The following is a 6123-nucleotide window of genomic DNA, read 5'->3' on the forward strand; positions in this document are numbered from 1 at the left end:
GAGCTTTCAATCCTTCCCTTTAGGATAACCAAAGTATCTTAAGAATAATTACATAAGTTAAATAGACCAATATGAGGTACTTTAGCATTTTTAGTTAAATATTTAGATGCCTAATTCATTATCTTCGAAATAATTAGGCTATTTTTTTTAGATTCTTTAAAAGTAAAGGTAGAAGGATAATGATTTGGGGTGGGACACCAATAACTAGGCTCATTTTATATTCTTTAAATCATCTCCTTTATAAAAATAAATAAATAATATTTGTCGTATTATTATCTCTAAAATCAAATATTACGAATAATATTTAATTTCTTAACACGTTATTTGACGATTTTAGGTATGCTAACAGGTTCAAAATATAAGGTACATATATATTTTTATGTCATACGTAAAAAGGTACAAAATCTATATTTTTTTAGTTTTCTCTATACGTAACTTATTATTTTGTTGCACTTCATATTATTATTATTATTATTTTTCTCATATCTAATATCGCTTTTATAAATGTTACTTATTTCTAGTTATAATTTATAAATCCTTGTACTTTAATATACACATTATTTTTCTACATATCTGCACTCCACTACTATCTTATTTTATTTTTCACGTCTTAATGAAATGACATACTTTCATAAATTCAACATCTATATATTTCTTAGGATAACTTTACTATGATCCATCTATATTTTTTAAACATATAAAAAATTAGCATACTTTTAAGTACATCTATTTATTCATTTATTTATTTATTTTTACATGATAAAATACAGCTATTAAATCTATTTTATAAGGCATATATATGTCGTATCTTGTATTTTACTCTTTTGTTAAACTAACCAATTAACTTATCATTGATTTTTAAAGCAAATAAATAAACAAGTTTTCCTAATCATATTTTCCTAAATTGAGTTTAAGGACTATCCTCGGATAGGCTCTGAGGGGTGCTTAACACCTTCCCCTAGAGTAACCAAAACCCTTACTCAGAATCTCACTGGTTTTGCAAATCAAAACAGAGTTTACATTTACATATTTTAAAAAATGGTTTTCCTAATATTTTTCTTAAAATTTAGGTGGCGACTCTAAAACAAAAAAGCAATTTTTCCAAAATCAGAGTATCAACCATATAAATGTTGTGAACTGTTTCGGCCGGTTCGAAATAGGGTGCGACACCCGGTCCTAATCACTAAGTTATGGAGGCGTGATGGAGTGCTCCGGGATGATGTGAGACATACTGATGTCACCCCTTGTTCTTCCACTGACATCCAGCATATTGAGGCCGAGTACACACAAGAGGAGGCCGACAGGAGGAGAGTAGCTCCGGTGGATACATCCCGGAGGTGGACATTGATTCGATACCTGCAGAGGCATTTTTCCTACTCCGGCCTCCGAGCCTTCAGGTACATCTGCTCCTTCTTTTTCTTCACAGGCACAAGGTGCCTCTACCTCCTCCCAGCTAGCCAAGATTACTCAGGCCATGATCCTGAAGATGGGGAACCTGGCCTATTCAGCTGATGTGAGAGCGACCCAGCTTGAGAGATCCATCCCATGGATTATCGAAATTGACATCCTTGCTGCACTTACCCCCCCCCCCTCTGGGCTTCTGTTGATGATTTGACTGTGAGAGTCACGACTTGTGAGAGCATACAGGGGGAGACCTCCGAGGTTACGACTTTTAAAGTCGAAGTAGCAAATCTGAAGAAGGGCGTGGATTATCTGAAGTCTACTGACTTCACTTCACTACTGGAGGTTGCGGATGATGTGGACCCCCCTGGGACTTCATAAACTCCTCCGACTACCACCGGAAATGTACATAGGGATGGCACAACAGTTGATGAGTCGAAAGCGAAGACCGACGATGAGCAGATTGAGGTGAGAGAGGATAGCATTTATGGAGACCTGCCAGACCTGGAAGAGACTATTGTACAGTCAGTGGTCCAAACATCACTCACCGAGGCGTCTATGGAAGCTCCTAGTGGATCTGGTACTGTTGATGCTACATCGGGCACTGATACCTAAACAGATGGAGCGACTGTTTAGACAGGATCCCTTTTTACCTTCCTTTATGTCTTATCTTATCTTTATTTTTTTGGATATTATTTTTCTTGCATTTGAGGAAAAATGGTTTTTATTTGTGGTGGGATGAGGCCCACCTTTTGTGACCATTGTTATGTTTATATAATTGGGTTTTTGAGCCTTATATTATGTTGATAATGTTTTTGTGGATGATTGAGCTTGTGGCTCCTTGCTTTAATTATAAATGATTTTTGGACCCCTTCAGAAAATTTGTGTGTCTCTTGCAAATTTGAGTATTGGTCTTGATCAAAACCCATGAATAGTGCTCATAATCGAACAAAAATGAATGTGTGGCTATGATGAGGCCAAATGAAGTTGCATAGACAAATGTGAACTTTTTGCATCTCGTTGTGACTGGCCAATTATCAAATTGAGTCTCTTGTGATGAACATTGAACACTAGCAAAAGTGTGGAGTCTTGTTTGACATCGATGTCAATGCCTTGTGTGATGAACTTACCATGAACCTTGTGTGATGACACCTAGAATTTACCCCGTTGGTCCGGTTGACTAAGTGAAGCAATCTCTTGAAATAATTTTAGGCAACTTTGAAGTGTGTGAAACAATTTGACATTATACCTCTTTTGTGGCCAACCTTGTGAGTGTGATCCTTGCTTGAACACCCTTTGAGCCTTATCATTTTCTTGGAAGAAACTTGATAAAATTTTGACCTTTCTTTATCCATTACCCATAATCCTCATGATTTGTGGTTTGTGTGAATAACCAACTTAGGCTAAAAGCCTAAGTTGGGGCTGTGGTGAAAAGAGAAGGTAAACCAAGAAATGCCAAGAAGTCCCCTTGAACCATGATTTTTGAGAAAAATGGAACCCCTCCATAACCCAACTAAGTGCCAACGATTGTTAGTCAATAATATAACCCAACTAAGTGAGTTGGGGTTGAATCCCACAGGGAGTGGTACATGCTTAAGATTCAAGAGCTAAGTGCAAATATGTTCAAGTCAATCATAGGTAAAGACATTTACGAATAAAAGCATATTTCAGTTGGGGGTGTGGTGAAAAGAGAAGGTAAACCAAGAAATGCAAATAAGTCCCCTTGAACCATGATTTTTGAGAAAAATGGAACCCTTCCATAAAAAAAAAAGGAAAAGAAAAGAAAAACAATGAAAAAGTTGTGGAATAAAGTTGTGAAAGTGCAAAGAAAATGGGGTATCCAACATCTCCATGGAAAGTGACTAATGGGGCGACTTTTGAGCATGAATGAGAATGATGAAGGAAAGGGAAGGAAGTGTTGTTCATACCACATATCATGAGGATAGCAGCCACTAAGCCTAAATGACCATACCTTTGCATTCAGCCCCATTACAAGCCTTAAAAACACCTTTTTTTTTATCTTGAGTGAGCTGAAACAATTGTTGATTGGAAAATACGGGCAAACCTATGGGTGGAGTCATGCATTGTGTTCATCTTTGTGAGTGTGAGTGTTGCATTTGATTACGGATCTCTAAATTGTTGAACCATTTATGTGGATATGGAATCATCCTTTGTGTGAGGGCATTTGAACACCTTTGTTGAGCTTGGACTTGCATTTGAAGCAAGTATTGTGAGTTTGAGATTCTTTGGTAATGGTCAGTCACAACTTGAATCTTTGAGTGCACAATTGATCCTTGGATGAGTAAGTTGGGTCTTTTTATGTGCATTCATGATTGAGTCTTGTGTAGCACTGTTTGAAACAACCTTTTTGAGCTGCTGAATTTGAGTTTTACTTGAGGACAAGAAAAAGTTAAAGTTGGGGTTGTTGATCAGTCCACAATTTAGACTCATTTAGGGCTTTATTTTAATAGATTTAGTGTCCTCAAATGCATATTTTGTGCCAATAACTGATGTAAATCTTTGATTTTTCAGGTATTTGGATTGAGGAACAAAACATGGACACTAATGAGCAAAAAAGAACAAGGCAGCTGAAATAATGAAGAAAAGAAGGACTGATGATCGCCTAACCCATTGGACGAGTCACCAAACGGCCATGATCTCGCCTAAAGTTCCAGTGTGCAAACCCTAAAGGAGAAATCAAGTCGGTGATAAAAAGGAGCAGTCAACATGTCGCCAAACGGATCCGCGATGCAGTGCTAGATCGCCCAAAGTTACAAAACTTGAAGATGCTGAAGGCCAAAGCAAAAGGGCGATAGAATTGACCAAAGGGCGGATCGGCGATCCCGACTTATTGCGCCGAATGGTCCTTCGCAGCACAATTTTTGGTGACTATAAATACATTTTCAAACTTTATGTTTAGTATCAAATTTTATTCTAAGCATTCATTAGAGTAATTTTTGAGTTAGAACTAACAGTATTGAGACAATATTTTCCTTAGCTTTGAAGAATTGATTTTTCCATTTTTGATAAATTGGAAGTGGGTCTTTGAGATTCTTCAACCTTAAGCTTTGTAAAGACGAGATTAATCTTACCCAGTTGATGGAAAAACAATTTGTTAAGGATTTTATCTTTTTATGATGTCTAGCTAAAACCCCAATTCTTGGGGTGTGATTATGTGATTATGGGTTGATTTAGTTGTTGGGTATTGTTAATTGATAGTTTAAATGTTGTTTAAAATTGATGTCAATCAGTAGTTGTGGTTTAATTTAAAGGGTTGTAGTTGCAAATGCAACTTTACTTTTGTGTTTTTGGCTTGCGAGAGAGAGAGGTTTTAAAACCAAGATTACTTATTTGATGGTCTTTGGGTATTGGGTTGTCATGGGTTCATCTCGAGATAGTGAATCATAAACCCTTTTCCACTCATTTAGTTCGAGAGAGTGAATGGACTAAAGCGTATGTTGTTCTTAATTGCTTCTTATTGGTGTTCGAGAGAAACCAATTTGATTCGGGGTAAATTGTTCGAGAGAAAGTTTATCCCCACTAAATTCTAGCTTATTCACTGATTTACACCTATTTACTATTAGTTGCAATTACCCATTTGTCTACCTTTTCCTATAATCCAATCACATCCCAAGAATCCATCTCTTTACTTGTTTATTCGTGTTATTTGTTGTTGTTGTAGTTGATAATTACAATCAAAACCCCCATGTTGTTTGACACTTGTGTCACGTCTTAATTTGAAATATGCTTTTATTCTTAAATGTCTTTACCTATGATTGACTTGAACATATTTGCACTTGGCTCTTGAATCTTAAGCATGCACTACTCCTTGTGGGATTCGACCCCAACTCACTTAGTTGGGTTATATTACTGACTAACGATCATTGGCACTTAGAATTGGAAGAAGTGTCCTGATACGTGAAATCAGTTGCGCTCATGGATTCTAAGTTGTCTCGATGCATAAACATTAACACAGGCTTGCTGCGTCAATACATAATCCAAACAAACGTCGGATTCATCACATTAGATTGTGAAGCCCTCGCCCTCAAGTGGAAGAATCAATATAGAAGCAGTAGTCAGCAACTCCTTGAGCTTCCAAAATCTCAACTAACACTCCTCAGACCACTTGAAAGGTACATCAAGATGATTCAACCGGTTAGAGGTGCTGCAATGGTGGAGAATCCCTTCGTAAACCAGTTGTAGTAGCATGCCAAAACAACCAAGCTCCGAACCTCAGTCACTAAAGTGGGCCTAGCCCAACCACAAATAGCTTTATTCTTCATTGGATCTACCATCATGCCATCCTTGGACACCACGTGCCCTAAAAATGTTACAAACTCAAGCAAATAATCACACTTTGAGAACTTGTCCCGACCCGACTCCCCGAGTCATGATGGCACTTACTAAAACCCACCAGTAGGTAAGTCGAGCCGTACCTAGAACGACAAGTAGTGAGTACAAGGGTAGAACTAAATAAAAAACAACTCTTAATAATAAGAAAAGGCAGAAACAGAAAGCAAACCAAAAACTATATACAAGGAAACCCTTGATGAGTGGTAGATTTTCACTCATTTAAGGTCCATTTATCTTGATAATTAGTGTCCTCAATGCCTAATTTTTTTTTCTAATCATATAGTGATGATTTGCAGCTATGAAGGAAATTGGACAAGGCAAGGACTGATGTTTGAAAGAATGGCCAAAAATGTAAAAAAGAAGTGCAAA

Source organism: Solanum verrucosum, unplaced genomic scaffold (assembly GCF_900185275.1).
Source record: "Solanum verrucosum unplaced genomic scaffold, falcon-dt-bn FXZP01000069.1, whole genome shotgun sequence".
NCBI lineage: Eukaryota > Viridiplantae > Streptophyta > Magnoliopsida > Solanales > Solanaceae > Solanum > Solanum verrucosum.